The following is a 17,067-nucleotide window of genomic DNA, read 5'->3' as shown; positions in this document are numbered from 1 at the left end:
GACTCCAGGAGAGGATTATATCACAGTATATTCACCTTCTGGTGGATATTTTATTTTATTTTATTACTGAGTTGTAATTAACATACAATATTATATTCATTTCAGGTGTACAACAGTAAATTGATATTTATATACATTATAAAATGATAAGCATAATAAGGCCAGTTAACATCATCACCATACAAAGTTGTTACAATATTTTGACTACATTTCCTATCTGTACATTACATCCCTGTGACTTATTTATTTTATATCTGGAAGTTTGTACCTATAATTCTCTTCATCTGTTTTGTTCATCCCCCACCAACCCCCATCCCCTCTGGCAACCACCAATTTGTTCTCTGTATCTATGAGTCTGTTTCTGTTTTGTTTTGTGTGTTCATTTGTTTTGTTTTCTAGATTCCACATATAAGTGAAATCATGTGGTGTCTTTTTCTCTGTCTGACTTATTTCACTTAGCATAATACCCTCTAGATCTATACATGTTGCCACAAATGGCAAGCTTTTGTACTTTTTTATGGCTGAGTAATATTCCACTGTATATATATATACCACACCTTCTTTATCCATTCATCTATCAATGGACATTTGAGTCTTTAATATATTTTGAGTGTATTTTTCTATATGGTGTAAGAAAGTGGTCGAGTTTATTCATTTGCAAGTAACTGTTTAGCTTTCCTAACACCATTTATTGAAGAGACTGTCTTTTCACCCACTGTATATTCTTGCTTCCTTTGTCATAGATTAATTGACCACATGAGTGTGGTTTTATTTCTTGACTCTATATTCTATTCCATTGACCTATGTATCTGTTTTTGTGCCAGTATCATACTGTTTTGATTACTATTGCTTTGCAGTAAAGTTTCAAGTCTGGGAGTATAATATCTCTAGGATTGTTCTTTTTTTCTCAAGATTGCTCTGGCTGGTAAGGATCTTTGTGTTTCCATAAAAATTTTAAATCATTTGTACTAGTTCTGTGAAAAATGCCATTGGTATTTTGATAGGGATTGCATTGAATCTGTAGATTGCTTTGGGTGGTATGGATATTTTAACAATATTGATACTTCCAATTCATGAGCATGGTATATCTTTCCATTTCTTTCTGTCTTCTTCAATTTCTTTGTCAATGTCTTATAGTTTTCAGAAAACAGGACTTTCATCTTCTTGATTAAACTTATTCTTAGGTACTTTATTCTTTTTGTTGAAATTGTAAACAGGATTGTTCTTTTCATTTCTCTTTCTGAAAGTTTGTTATTAGTGCATAGAAATGTGAGATTTCTGAGTATTAATTTTGTATGCTGCAACTTTGCTGAATACATTTATTAGTTCTAATAGTTTTTTGATGGAGTCTTTGGGGTTTTCTACATACAGTTTCATGTCATCTGCAAATAGTTAAAGTTTTACTTCTTCTTTTCCAGTTTGGATACTTTGATTTCTTTTGTTTGCCTAATTGTTGCAGCTAGGACTTCTAATACTATGTTGAATGCAAGTGGTGAGTGTGGGCATGTTTTTCTTGTTCCTGATCTTAAGCTTTTCCTTTAAAGGAAACACTTTCATCTTTTCACCATTGTGTATTATGTTAGCTGTGAGTCATATATGGCCTTTATTATGTTGAGGTATGTTCCCTCTTATACACATTTTCTGGAAAGTTTTTATTATAAATGAATGTTGAATTTTGTCAGATGCTTTTCCTGCATCTATTGAGATGATTATGTAATTTTTATTCTTAATTCATTAATGTGCTTTATCACATTGATTGACTTATGGATGTTAAACTATCCTTGCATTGTGGAATGAATCCCACTTGATCATGGTATATGATCCTTTTAATGTGCTGTTGAATTTCATTTATTAATATTTTGCTGAGGATTTTTGCATCTATGTTTATCAGGGATATTGGCCTGTAATTTTCTTTTTCTTTCTGGTATTTTTGTCTGGTTTTTGTTTCAGGGTAATTTTGGCCTTGTAAAATGCACTTGGAAGTATTCCTTCCTCTTCAGTTTTTTAGAATAATTTGAGAAAGGTAGGTTTTAACTCTTCTTTAAAGGTTTTATAGAATTCTTCTTAAAGTCATCTGGACCTAGACTTTTGCTTTTTGATTTTTTAAAATTACTGATTCAATTTTGTTACTAGTAATCATTCTATTCAGTTTTTCTATTTCATTATGATTCAATCTTGGAAGATTGCATGTTTCTAGGAATTTATCCATTTCTTCTAGGTTGTCTAATTTGTTGGCATATAATTGTTTTAGTAGTTTCTTATGATCCTTTGTATTTCTGTGGTGCCAGTTGTAATTTCTCCTCTTTCATTTCTGACCTTATTTATTTGGGCTCTCTTTCTTTTTTTCTTGATAATTCTGGCTAATAGTTTCTTGATGTTGTTTATCTTTTCCAAGAATCAACTTGTAGTTCATTGATCATTTCCATTGTGTTTTTAGTCTCTACTGCATTTATTTCCACTCTGGTCTTTCTTATTTCCTTCCTTCTACTGACTTTGGACTTTGCTTCTTCTTTTTCTGTTCCTTTAAATGTATATTTAGACTGTTTATTTGAGATTTTTCTTGTTTCTTGAAGAAGGCCTCTATTGCTCTGAACTCCTTTTGCTGTTTCCACTTTCATTTATCTCCAGGTGTTTTTAGTCCCTTTTGATCTTCATTAACCCATTGGTTGTTTCCTAGCATGTTGTTTAGTGTCCACGTGGTTATGTGTTTTTTTTTCCCAGCTTTTTTCTGTAGTTGATTTCTAATTTCATACCTTTGAGACCATAAAATATGCTTGATATGATTTCAGTCTTCTTAAACATAGTGGGATTTATTTTGTGGCCTAACATGTCCTTGAGAATGTTCCATGTGCACTTGAAAAGAATGTATAATCTTCTGGCTTTAGATGGAGTGTTTTATATATATCTATTAAGTTCTAATGTGTCATTTAAGACCATTTACTTACTTATTTTCTGTCTGAATGATCTATCCATTGATGTAAGTTGGGTATTAAAATCCCCACTATTATTGTATTGTTGTCTACTTCTCCCTTTATTTCTGTTAATACTTGTTTTGTATATTTAGGTGTTCCCATATTAGGTACATGAACATTTATAAATGTTACATCCTTTTGTTGGATTGACCCCTTTATTATTATGTAATGCCCTTTCTTGTCTCTTGTTACAGTCTTGTTTTAAAGTCTATTTCATCTGATATGAGTATTACTATCCCAGCTTTCTTTTATTTTCCATTTACATAGAATATCTTTTTCCATACCTTCACTTTCAGTGTATGTGTGTCTTTAGATCTGAGGTGAGGTTCTTGTAGGCAGCATATACATGGCTCTTGTTTTTTGTTTATGTTTTTGTGTTTTGTTTTGTTTTTTAAATATTCTTCCAGGCACCCTATATCTTTTGATTAGAGCATTTAGTCCATTTACATTTAAAGTAATTATTGATAGGTATGTACTTATTGCCATTTTGCTAATCGTTTCTCAGTTGTTTAGTAGTTCCTGTTTTCTTCTTTTGGTCTCTTCCCTGTGGCTTGATGGATTCCTTTAGTCTTCTGTTCAGATTCCTTTCTCTTCATTTTTTGTGTATCCACCGTAGGTTTTTGGTTTGTAGTTACATGAGGTTCATATAGATCAACCTGTATATATAGCCATCTATTTTAAGCTGACAGTTGCTTAAGTTCAAAAGCATTCTAAAAGCACTACATTTTTAACCCCCCTCCCATATTTTATGTTTTTGATGTCATATTTTATATCCTTGTATTTTGTGTATCCCTGAATTATTTACTGTAGTTATAGTTGATTGTACTACTCTTGTCTTTTAAAATTCATAGTAGCTTTTTGAATGGCTGATCCACTGCCTTTACTATATATTTGCCTTTACCAGTGAAATTTTTCTTTTTATATATTTTCTTATTTCTAGTTGTGGTCTTTCTTTTCTGTTTATAGAAAACCTTTTAACATTTTTATAAGGCCAGTTTAGTGGTAATAAACTCCTTTAGTTTTTGCTTCTCTGGGAAACTCTTTATCTCTCCTTCAATTTTTAGTGCCAACCTTGCCAGGTAGAGTATTCTAGGTTATAAGTTTTTCTCTTTCAGCACTTTAAATATATCTTGCCTGTAAACTTTCTGCTGAAAAATCAGCTGATAGTCTTATGGGGTTTCCCTTGTATTGTAAATGATTAGTATGTGATTAGCTGTTTTTCTCTTACTGCCTTTAAAATTCTCTCTTTATCCTTAGCTTTTGCCATTTTAATTATAAAATGTCTTAGTGTGGATCTCTTTGGGTTCATTTTGTTTGGGACTCTGTTCTTCCTGTACCTGGATGTCTGTTTCCTTCCCCAGGTTAGGGAAGTCATTATTTCTTCAAATAAGTTTTCTGTCCCTTTCTCTCTCTTCTTCTGGGACCTCAATAATACAAATGTTAGAATGCTTGATGCTGTCTCAGAGAACCCATAAACTCTCCTTATTTTAAAAATTCTTTTCTTCTTTTTGGTGTTCTAATTTAGTGATTTCCACTATTCTATCTTCCAGATTGTTTATTCATTCTTTTGTATCATCTAATCTGCTATTGATTCCTTCTGGTGTATTTTTTTTTTAATTAATTAATTTATTTTTGGCTGCGTTGCGTCTCCGTTGCTGCACGCGGGCTTTCTCTAGTTGCGGCGAGCGGGGGCCACTCTTCGTTGTGGTGTGCAGGCTTCTCACTGCGGTGGCTTCTCTTGTTGAGGAGCACGGGCTCTAGGCGCATGGGCTTCAGTAGTTGTGGCACACAGGCTTAGTTGCTCCGTGGCATGTGGGATCTTCCCGGACCAGGGATCGAACCCGTGTGCCCTGCATTGGCAGGCGGATTCTTAACCACTACGCCACCAGGGAAGCCACCTCTAGTGTATTTTAAATTTCAGTTATTGTATTCTTCAGTTCTGATTGGCTCTTTCTTATATTTTCTAAGTCATTGTTGAAGTTCTCACTGAGGTCCTGATTCTTCTCCTAAGTTCAGTGAGCATCCTTGTGACCATTTCTTTGAATACTTTATCAGGTAAATTACTTATCTCTGTTTCATTAAGGTTTTTTTCCTGGGATTTTATTTTGTTCTTTCATTTGGGACATATTTCTCTGTCTCCTCATTTTGTTTGACTTTTGTTTCTGTCAGTTAGGCAAAAGAGATACCTCTCCTGGTCTAGAAGGAGTGGCCTTGTGTGGGAGCCTCCCTTGTATAGATTGCTTGCACCTGGCACCTTTGGCAGGCCAGCTGGAGTTATAATGGACCTGGGCCAGGGAAGTCTCTGGGAAGTGCTAAACCCAAGGCCACCTTGGTGGGGTGGCTGGGGCTGGAGCAGGCCCTGGCTAGGTGCAGTCCCCGGGTCAAGGCTGCCTTGGCAAGTGGCTGGAGCTGGAGCAGGCATGGGTCACAGGGAGTCCCAGGAACACTCAAACAATAGGGCTCACCAGCACCTCCAACCCTGGAGAGGGCTCCAGCAGTTCCCTGTCCTTTTGGCATAAGCTCTAGAGTTAGCAAATGGGTTTCCTTCCTGTATAGTCTAGGTGTCCTTTAAACTGTTTTTTCACTGTGTCCCAGGGTGGGTAAGTTTGCACTCAGGCCCTTCAGCAATATTGCTTCCTACTGCAGATTGCTGTGATGGGGGTGGGATTCTCATGGATAACATGTCTCTATCTCTCCTACCTATTTCTATGTGGTCCTCCTATGTGCAGTAGCTATTCAATCAGTCCTGAAGTATTCTTCAAGAGGAATTGTTATATATGTAGGCATATATTTGTCGTGTCCCTGGAAGGAGATGAGCTCAGGACCTTCCTACACTGCCACCTTGTAGAGAATATTTTAAAAGATTACTTTAAGAGAGAGACTTTGTCAGAGTGTCAGAGAAGGGTCAGAGAAGGGTCAGAGAAGAAGGCAAGCAACATGAAGGGGTGCATAGACATTGTAAGCATATAGGCCTGTGTTTGAACCTGATGCTGTCATTTACCAGGTGTGTGACTTTGGGGAATATGACTGAATCTCTCCAAATCTTAGTTTCCTCCTCTGTAAAATGGGAAGAAAAAAATACTAGTACCTGAATTGAAAGGTGACTGAACATTAAGTGGGATTAATATATATGTATCTTGCCATAGGGCCTGACACATAGCAAGTACTTTATAAGTGATTGATATTATTAGTACTGTTGTTATTATTACTAAGTATTCTTAAGAAGAAGAATCATAGACCCTCAGAGACCCTTTTCTTTCTTCTTCAGCTCACTTTAATCTGCTAGGGAGATTCACCGTCTATCTCTGGGTTGTAGGTGACACCCTCATAGTCCTTACCGCTCTCCCTTTGCTGGATCCCTGGCTCTGGGATCCAGAGGTCCCAGGAACTTACTCTGTGGTTTGTTATTCAACAACATCACTCTCCCCTTCTTTGTTTTCCCCAAAGATAATCCTTAGGGTCTTGATTTTAAAATGATTTTATTATTGATTCTAGGAAGAGTAGATACCAAAAAAAAAAAAGACATAAGCCATGGAGGAAGGGACACCTTTTTGAGGTGCCTACACTGTTCTCACAGCTATGATCTGAAGTCTGTAGATGCCACATAGAGATAAGACATGATAATATTTATGAAATGCCTTGCATGGACAGTGTCTTGCATTTGGCAAATGCTCAGTAAATGGTGATTCCCCTCCTCTGGTCATGATTGCCCCCAAATTTGAAGTGACTTGTGGATGATTCTAATTTCCCAACCACACCCACAAACCTCTCTGTGTGGAGGTTTTGTCCTAGGAGTGTGATGGGGTGTCATAGCCTTTTGTTTCCTTCCTAAGATCCAGTTTTCTGCATGATTTTGTCACTGTCTACTTGTGGGAGTAATTATAAGTTTCCTTCCCTCCTCCCTTTCTCCTGTTCTTCCTGTCTTCCATCATTTTCCTTTATCAGTTTCTCTTACTATTTTATTGAGTTCTTTCTTTTCTTTTTTCCCCTTCCTACCTTTCTTCCTTCCTTCATTTCTTCCTTTCTCCTCCTTCTATTTCTCTTCTTCCCTCTAGTTATTTCCACCTTTCCTCCCTGCCTCCATCTCACCATCCCTCTTTCCTTTTTTTATTTCTCAGTTTCTTTCTATTGCTGTTTTAATTTTTCTCTCATTTTTTCCTTTTTCTCTGTTCTCCTCTCCTTTCCTCTCTCTCTCTCATTCCTCCCCTCCTTTTCTTTTTTCAGCTCCTAACATGGCATGATTTTGAACTAATAATCAAGGAAAGATAGAAATCAGATCACATCTTATCATAAAGAATCTCATATCCCCCAGAGGAAGGCAAATGATGCAAAGGGAAATAAAAGGCGAAGAAGGGCAGGACCCAAAGTAAAACTCCTTGCAAGTATCACTGGGCCCCGATCTGCCCAGACCTCTTCCACTCCTTGACTCGAAGTTTCGCCTGCTGGATTTTCCCCGTGAAAATCTTGGGCAGATCCAAGACAAACTCCATCTGTTGAGGACAAAATCAGTCCAAAGTGGGCTGTTCATGACCCCAATGGGGTTGGATTTCTCAGAGGAACTGCTATAGGGTGAGAGGAAACTCTTGAGGCTGAAGGCTCCAGGTGAGTGAGGACAGAGCCTGCTCAATGAACTTAATCTGTCACTTCAGGGGAGAATGACAACTGTGTTCAAGTTGGCAGATAAAGCGGCTGCATTCAAAGCCAAACTGGAATTATGGGGGCAACGAGTGAACACTGGGATTTTTGACATGTTTCCAACATTAGCAGAGATTTTGAAAGAGACTGAGCCAGGGCCTTCTTTCTCCCATCTTGTACATGATCACCTATCACAGCTTTCAAAAGAGTTTGAGCATTACTTCCCCACCACAAAAGACACCCGAACTGGGAAGGAATGGATCCGCGACCCATTTGTGAATAATCGACTTTGTCCGTGCTAGAAGAGGATCAACTGCTTGAGATCGCAAGTGATGGTGGCCTTAAAAGTATGTTTGAGACAACTTGAAATCTCCATACGTTCTGGATTAAAGTCAAGGCGGAATATCCTGGGATTGCCACAAAAGCACTGAAAAGCCTGCTTCCATTTCCAACATCCTATCTTTGTGAAGCAGGGTTTTCTGCAGTGACAGCCACCAAAACGAGATCATGGAGTAGACTGGACATAAGCAACACACTTCGGGTGTCCCTGTCTCCCATCACCCCCAGATGGGACCATCTAGTTGCAGGAAAACAAGCTCAGGGCTCCCACTGATTCTGCATTATGGTGAGTTGTATAATTATTTCATTATATATTACAATGTAATAATAATAGAAATAAAGTGCACAACAAATGTAATGCGCTTGAATCATCCCGAAACCATCTCCCCATCTCCCCACCACCACCCTGGTCCGTGGAAAAATTGTCTTCCGCGAAACCGGTCCCTGGTGCCAAAATGTTGGGGACCGCTGCTCTAGGACAGGGAAGAAACAGCATGGTGAATGCAACATGACATAGTAGACAGCCAGCTGAGTTTTCACCTCAGATTCTCTGGGCTCCAGCCTTTCCTTTACCACTTACCTGGTTTTGGTCAGGTCACTTAGTTTTTCTGAGACTCAGTTTTCCCACTGAGTAGACTGGAGGATAACAACTTCGTTGAGTTTTTGTGATAAAAAGTGCAATTTCACAGACTAAGTTCTTGGCATGGGGTTGTAGGGGAACAAAATTTGCCAGCCCAAAATGTGTCTCTTAGGCATGAGGATTAATTTAGGCTGATTATTTTTAAGAAACAGAAGACTCAGGATGTTTTTCTTGTTACTTACCCCTTAACTGTTTAAAAGAATTTAGATAAAGAGTCTGTTCACCAGAGATATCTGTAAAGAATATGGGCTAGGTGTGCTGGGGAGGACTCAGCAGGGCCTACACATCAGTGCCCACCCTGCGACCCATGGTCTCTGTACAGCTCAGCAAACATTTTTTGCTATTTACCAAACATTTGCTTTTCCATCTCCATGTGAACTGCCTTACTCCCTTTTGAGGTCCCAAACCACTACCCCCAACATCCTCTTTTGCCTTCAGCTGAAGATGGTATTTAAGGTGAGGGCTTTGGCCATTTTGGCAAGTTACTCAGTTTTCCTGGGTCTCTCCCATGCATACACCATTAAACTTTTGTTTGATTTCTCCTGTTTATCTGTCTCATATTGATTTAATACTTAGACCAACCAGAAGAACCTAGAAGGGTAGAGGAACATTTTTTCCTCTCCAACAGGGTAAACACTCAAAAATATTAGGTGTGGTTATTAATCTAGACTAGAGAGAATAGACATCTAAGAGTTAGAAAGCCTGGTTTTGAATTCCATCTCAGTCATTTCCTATTGGTGTGTCCTTGGAAAAACTATATAATCTCTCCAATTTCACTTTTCTTACTGGTGAAAAGGAATGTTTGATATCAAGGACCCATCCATTTCAAATATTCCTGAATCCTAAGATACGGATGATGAAGACAATTCATTGAGGCTTCCCAACGTATGGACCAGCTTGCCAGGGCTTTGGTCTAGCAGTAGATGGTCTTGGGTTTAACACAAACAATAACAATAAGGATACTGATATAGAAAAACTGTCTTCTTAGCAGCTGATATGGGAACCTTCCATAAAGTAAGACTGACTTTGTTGAGGAAGGAGTGTGTTAAAATCACAATGGAGTAGATCAGGAGTTGGCAAACTATAGTCTGTGGGCAAAATCCAGCCCTCCTTCTGTTTTTGTAAATGAAGTTTTATTTAAACACAACCAGACCCATTCATTGACAGTTGTCTCTGGCTGCTTTCACACTGTAAGGGCAGAGTTGCAATAAAGACAGTATGACCTAAAATATTTACTGTTTGGCCCCTGTAGTGTAGGCAGAAGGTAGAAGGAAGCCACAGGGGAGATCCGGGTTTAATGGTAAGAAGAAAGCTACTCTGCATACCATGAAGAAGGAAGCAGAAGGATGTAGTCACTGGAAGGAGGGAGGAAGTGGAAATGACCTGCTGCTGAGGGCATTCTAGAGGAAAGACTCGTAAAAGGAGACACACCTATTGAATAATATAGTGTTATACTGTGTGATAGGACCACTCCACTCGATACGCCAAGATGTTCAGTTACAATTCAAAATTCATAATATGATTGGATTTCTAGTCTCCTTTTAAAATACTTATGAAATGTTTATTATGTGCTGGTCGCTCTTCTAAGTGCCTTATGCCTTACAAATATTAACTCATCTTCTTAACAACCTGTGAAGGAGTAACACCATTAGCCCAATTTACAGATAAGGAAATTGAGGCACAGAGCAACTGTTGAGAAAGTAAGTGATGGAGGTGAATTTTGAATGTAACAGTCTGATTTCAGAGACTGTGCTGTAATGCCTCACTATCAGTTTGAGGCTGAAAGTCTGCGTGGTGGATTCTTTGACGTGTGACTCAGATCCCCCTGCAGAAATGAAAGACTTTTCCACTGCCAAACCCCTTTGGGGAGTGCAGCAGCCAAGAAGGGCTATCTCTCCCGGGGCTACACCCCTTCCCAGGGCAGCTTGCATCCATGCCGGACCTATGTGAGCGTAAAGACCCTCCTCCTTGCCTTCCCCCAGGAAACCCTGAAAGGTTGTCCTAGCTTCAGAATTCCTCATGGGGTTGGCTGAAGCCCTCACTGAGACGACGTGACAGTGCATCTCCACATTCTGCCCTGGAGTTTGGGGGTAAGTTTTCTCCTGGGTTTGCACTTCTACCCTCTTTGTGTTGGCAAACTATAGTTTGTGGACAAAATCCAGGTTTTATTCAGGATCTATTTAAAGGTTTCATCCTTTCTCCTTAAGGCCTTGTTCTGTATGCAAGTATTGATACTTATTTGAGACTTTGGCCTGATATTAAAATCAGGCTGTCCCAGCTGAACTGCGCTAACCTTTGGCCTGATTCTCTTTGGAACAGGGGCTGTTTCTCCTGGAACTGACTAGCCTTCAGCCTATTCCTTTGGGAACAGGGGTTATTTAACTGGAATTGTGCTGATTCAGCCTTTGACCCAATTCCTTTTGAAATAGCGGTTGTCCTATTGGAACTGCACTGAGCTGCTTTTGGCCTAGCTCCTCTGGGACCAAACTATTCCCTCAGGACTGGTTGGCAGTAGGCCTGCAGGCAATTTAGCTTGTTTGAGTTGTTCAGGCTGTTTGAAAATTATTCTTTTATTCTAGAGAAAAACCTCTGGGAAATAGAATTCCCAGTTATCTAAATATTTTGACCGTACCCCACCAGGGACTCTGGTCTATTTTATGTTTGAAAACCACAGTCCTCACTCATGCTCATTTCTAACTACATGGACTGACTTAACTAAAGACAATTTAGAACATCAATGGTCATTACGGGGAACTTATGAAAACCCCAAACTTACCTCTCTTAAAATCAAATTGAACAACTGTAGCTCTAAAATTTCCAAAACTGAATGGAACACCTATTTCAATTAGTGTTTTAAGACATCCAAATGTTATCAGGAGCCTCACATTGCCTCTCTGCAAAATAAGATTTTAAAATTAACTGAGGCAAACAAAGAAAGAAAGATAAAATGGCCTTTGAAGCCACCGGCTCTTCTTCCTTGGCTTCTTTGTCTCAAGCTCTGTCTCTGGTGCAATTTTGTGGCTCTACCTCAGTCCCTCCTGCTCAGGCCCCACCTCCAGTGCTATCTTCCTCCTTCCCTTCTATGTCACCTACACCTCCTCTATATCCTCAGTTCCCACTTACTAATTCTCTCACCAAACTTCCCTTTTTCTCTGAAACTCTCCCCACTCCCTTTCCCTCTGACTCGATCAGTATCTGTCCCTTTAAAATCAGGCCTTCTGAGAATCCAGAAGCTAAACCCTTAATTTCTTATATTCCCTGAACTAAACCTGAACTGCGAGCCATAGTCAAAGATTTTCCCAAAGCAACCAAAGATCCTCACAGATTTGTTGAGAAATTTAATATAGTCACTCAAATTTAACCTGGTTTCTCCAGTTTATATCAGCTTGTCGGTGAAGGCCAGGCTCAGTAGTGGATGAAAACTGTTAATTGGGAAAATCCTGAAAGGTCTCTAGAATTACAACCAGGAGACCAGCCTGCCAACTCATTATATGATCTGCTAACTTATTATGTGATTAGGCCTGATCGGGCAATTCCTAGGGCTTTCCCGAAGCCTGTTGATTGGAACAAAATTCAGGCTTGCACACCAAAATCTGATAAATCTGTTCGTGACCATTACAATCAACTTCAGAACATTTTAAAAGAATATTCTGGTCTTTCTGCAGATGTTGATTCCACTTGGGGTAGCTTTTAGCTCTATGTTTATTAGTGGTTTGAACCAGGACATTTCACTCCATTAAAAAGGACCAGGATGGAATGGGAAACTATGTCCGCTCCCGATTTAGTTAATCTGGCAAACCAGCTGTCTCACACTCTGTCACCTAAAAGGTGACAGACTGCTAAAATTCTTAATCTTCAACTACAGCAAATGAAGGCCCGTAGACCAAAAAACAAAACAAAACAAAAACAAAAACAAAACAAAAAACCAAAACCAAAACAAACAAACAAAAAAACCCCTAGTTTGTGCTATTATTGCAAAGATCCAGAATATCGTAAAAGAGAGTGTTACAAATTTAAGTGCTTCAGGCACCTTCAGCCCTCCAACATTCTCTCAATTCTCAATGATGAGGCTCTGGGCTCTTCCCATTCCTCCCTCTTAATCAGCTTGGAGAAACATTTCTGCAGATTTGGGATGAATTACTGCCAGTCCTAACTGACACAGGAGCCACGCTCTCAGTGCTCAGCTGCACTACTATAAAGCAGCCCCTGTCTCGGAGTACTAAAACAGATCAGATAGTGGGGATCTCTAATGAACCTCAAGAGATTCCTGCCTCTGAACCCATTCCCTTTCGTTTAGGCCCTTTGAGAGATACATACCCTTTCCTACTTAGTTCCTCTGCCCCTACCCATTTATTAGGCTGGTACTTCTTAGAAAAGTATCATGTCAGAATTTCTTTCTCAAAAAGGGGGGAAAATAATTCTAGAATTTGACAGTAGTCATCAAAGCAGCCAACCGTGTGGATTAAATGATCCTTTGATATCCTTTATTTGCTCTGTCTCTGATGGTACTAGAGCTGATTCTGGAAATACTGATCATCTGTCCCTATTAGATTGGCTACCAACCTCCTGACGAGCAAAATCTCCACCTGATATTGGCAAAATGCACAGGGCACCTCCCATCAAGATTCAGATAGACCCCTCAAAACCTCTTCCCGGAATTAATCAATATCCAAAAGTAAAGAAGCTCTTCAAGGCATAAAAAGTCCATAATAGAAGATTACAAGGCTCAAGGCCTCATTATCCCTTGTATTAGCCCTTGTATACTTCTATTCTAAAACTTCTATTTTACCAGTGAGAAAACCTAAAGGCTGAGGGCAGAGATCTGTCCAGGACCTCCGAACAATAAACATCATTGTTATCCCTCAATACCCTGCTGCTCCTAACCCTCATTACTACTAATACCCACTCCCACTGGAAGCAAATTCTTTACTATTTATGCAGTTGATTCTTTAGTATTCTAGTTGATGAACTAGCCAACACCTTTCGCCTTACCTAGGAAGAAAAACAACTTAACTGGACAGTAATGCCTCAGGGTTTTATTGAGAGTTTGTCACAAATCCTGAAGGCTGATCTGGGTGATATCAAGTTCCCTAGAGGTTCTGCTTTGCTGCAATATGTGGATGGTTTGCTTCTTTGCTCGCCTTCTCCAGTCTCTTCAGAGGAAGACAGCATCCACTTGCTAAACCTTTTAGCCTTAAAGGGACTTAAGGTTGCCAGGTGAAATTTGCAGTCCACCCAGATTTGTGTTTGATACTTAGGAATCTGATATCAGAGCAAAGGCTACACTTAGATCCAGATAGACTTCATAGTGTCCTAAGTTTCCCAAAACCTAAAACTAAGTGCCAACCGTGAGGTTTTCTCAGGCTAGTTAGTTATTGCTGAAATTGGATTCCAAATTCCTCTCTTATGACCAAGTCTCTGTATGTTTTACTAAAGAATAACAAACCTGGCCCAATTTTATGGAAAGAACAAGATGGCATAGCCTTCGAAGCCTTAAAGGAGCGTTTGATGAACTCATCTGCCCTTGGGCAATCCAATTATCAGAGTCCCTTTTTCCCTTTTGTATATGAAAAGGAAGGGAATGCCCTTGAGGTACTCACTCAAAAACATGGAGACCATCATCAACCTATAGGGTATTATAGCCAGCAACTGGACCCTGTGGCATGGGGATAACCCCCTTGCCTTACTGCTGTTATGGCCACTGCCCTTTTGATTAAGGCCACCACGAAAATCATTGTGAGATTCCCTTTAACCATTTTTGTACCTCATGCAGTAGAAGCTCTCCTGAATTTCCATCATACCCAACATTTCTCAGTTGGCCACCTCACCTCCTATGAAGTCCTTTTGTTAACTGCTCCTCTCATAACTCTTTTACACTGTAGTGGCTTTAATCCAGCTAGTCTTCTCCCCTCCATCACCAGGGATGTCCTTCATGACTGCTTAACACTGGTGAACCACCTCCTGACTCTTCATGGTGATCTACAGGAAACTCTACTGGGTAATGTTGACTTCTCATGGTTCACTGGTGGTTTTTATTTAAAAGGTGGCGATGGCAAACATTGTGCTGGGTACGCTATTACAACTCCTTTTGATGTTGTTGAAGCAGCATCTTTACCTATGGCTACTTCTGATCACAGGCTGAATTATATACTCTTACAAGAGCGTGTACTTTAGCCAAGGACAAAACTGTCAATATTTATACTGATAGTAGATATGCTACTCCATAGCTCATGATTTTGGAATATTGTGGAAGTAATGTGGCTTCCTTACTTCCACCAGAAATAAAATTAAAAATGGCCCCTATGTTCAGGAATTATTGAATGCAATACTTTTGCCTGTTGCTTTAGCTATTATTAAGATTCTGGGGGCATTCTAAACTTGACTCTCTGGAAGCAAGAGGAAATCACTTTGCTGATATTTCTGCAGGAAATGTTGCCCTTAAAGGGACCAACAGCAGCCAAACCTCTGTCATGGTCCAAAGGGATATTTCCCCAAATGATAATTTAGAAGAACTGGCTACAGAAACCAAATAATTGGCCTCATAAAAGGAAAACAAGATTGAAATTTCAAGAATTGTTGGTTTGATAAAAAGAGAAAGCTCTGGTTTGGACCAAATAATAACCCAGTCCTACCAGAGACTCTAAAATTCCTACTCCTCACCACTGTACATGTATTAAACCATTGGTCTACTAACAAAACAGTAGCTTTCATTAATCAATACTGATGGGGAAACTTTAACAAAGCTGAAGAAAAAAAAAAAGGCCTACCTCACTTGTCCCTCTTGTCTGAAGTACAACCCAGGAAAGCCTGTTCATATTGCCCCTGGACATTTTAAACTGCCTAAAGTTTCATTTGAGGTCTGGCAAATGGATTTCATACAACTGAATCCATCTAATGGATATAAGTATGTTTTCATCATGGGCTGTATATTTCACACTCTACTGAAGCCTTTTCTTGCAGACAGGCTACTGCCTTTTCTGTGGCTGATACAATAGGAAAAGATTATCCTACCTGGAGAACACCTCCGGAACGTCACAGTGATTGAAGAACCCATTTTACTGGCCAGGTACTTGAACAAGTCTGCACTCTTTGGCCAGTTTTACAACACTTTCACTGTGCTTACCACCCTCAAACTTCTGGTTTACTCAAACACACTAACAGCATTATTAAGAATCAGTTGGCAAAATTTGTAGAGGCCTTCCAAATACCTTGGCCAAAAGCATTGCTGTTGGTCCTTCTAAATCTTAAATCCACTCCTTTTGGAACTCACAAGCTCTCACCCTTTGAGATAGTCACAGGCCACCAAATGCACTTGCCTCTTTTGACCAACAACTAATAAAAGGAGAACTACTCCAACATTGCAAAGACCTAAGTGCTTCTCTTAAAAATAACCACTTTTTGGTAGAGCAATCATTTCACAGTGAACTCAGGAAATGAAGATGTTGAGCATCACACCCTGCAACCTGGAGATTTTGTCTATTGAAAAAGACACATCCAGAAAAAGATTCTCTTCAACCTCACTGGAAAGGCTCTTATCAGGTACTGCCAACTGACCCTGTGCTGCCAAACTCCAGTAACTAGACTCTTGGATTCATGGGACACAACTAAAGAAAGCACCAAACCCTGACTGGATGTGCCCATCTGAGGGCCTGAAAGTAAAGATTTCCTGGAATTGAATCAAATGACATCTGATGAGAAAACTTTCCCAAGATAACTGGACCAGGCCTGGTGGAAGATTGTTCACCAACCCTTTGATGATGACATAACATTTCAAACGATCCTCAATATCTATGATCTTGGTAACATATGGACTTAATAAATAAAAACCTCAACTGAAATAGAGCTGGAAGACCAGAAGGGGAAGCTCTCATGCCCTATGACAAGAGCAGAGCCCAATGGGAAGAAAAAGGACTTCCTCTTCTTGCCATTGAGCTCAGCCAATGAGAGACTTCCACAACTCAGCCAATGAAAGGACACTATACTTTGAACTCTCAGCTCCTCCCCTGGATGCTTTGTTTACTATAGCCCTGCCAACTTCCTTTTCTCCTCTTCAAAAGAGTTCTCCTCTCCCTGTTGCAGGTGAACTTGCATATGGCTTGCCATGGTTGCAGACCCCGAATTGCAATCCTTTGCTGATCTCAAATAAACCCATTTTTGATGGAGGAATAACTAACAGTCTATTTGTTTTGGGTAAACACCTTTCTCTCCCTTCCCTTCTATTTCCTTCCCCAGGTGTTGATCTCAAAGCACTCCCTAATAAACCTTTGCATGTTAATTTCCTTCCCAGAGTTCGCTTCTCAGAAAACCCATCTATGATAATTAGCCTGTGCTGACAAAACATCAGTGAGAATCTGGGTTACATAAGAATCTGAGGGGTGTTAGGCGTAACGGGGTTGCTCTCACTTTCTACCCCAGACACAAAAATAATTTTTTCTGGGCTTCCCTGGTGGTGCAGTGGTTGAGAGTCTGCCTGCCAATGGA

At 39.6% G+C, this 17,067-nt stretch overlaps 1 pseudogene across 1 annotated transcript in view; it reads right to left on the bottom strand.

Annotated features, from left to right (window-relative positions):
- Positions 1–4,577: 4,577 nt before the first annotated feature.
- Positions 4,578–17,067, bottom strand: part of LOC309644892 (acyl-coenzyme A synthetase ACSM5, mitochondrial-like) — a 46,611-nt pseudogene continuing 34,121 nt past the window's right edge. The window contains exon 17 of the transcript XR_014268642.1: positions 4,578–7,462. The product of XR_014268642.1 is annotated as an acyl-coenzyme A synthetase ACSM5, mitochondrial-like (transcript). The remainder of the gene's footprint in view (positions 7,463–17,067) is intronic.

The sequence above is a fragment of the Balaenoptera physalus genome (assembly GCF_965194825.1).
Source record: "Balaenoptera physalus genome assembly, chromosome: 16".
Lineage (NCBI taxonomy): Eukaryota > Metazoa > Chordata > Mammalia > Artiodactyla > Balaenopteridae > Balaenoptera > Balaenoptera physalus.
The sequence above is the reverse complement of the archived record's forward strand: the minus strand, read 5'-3'. Positions and strand labels throughout refer to the sequence as shown.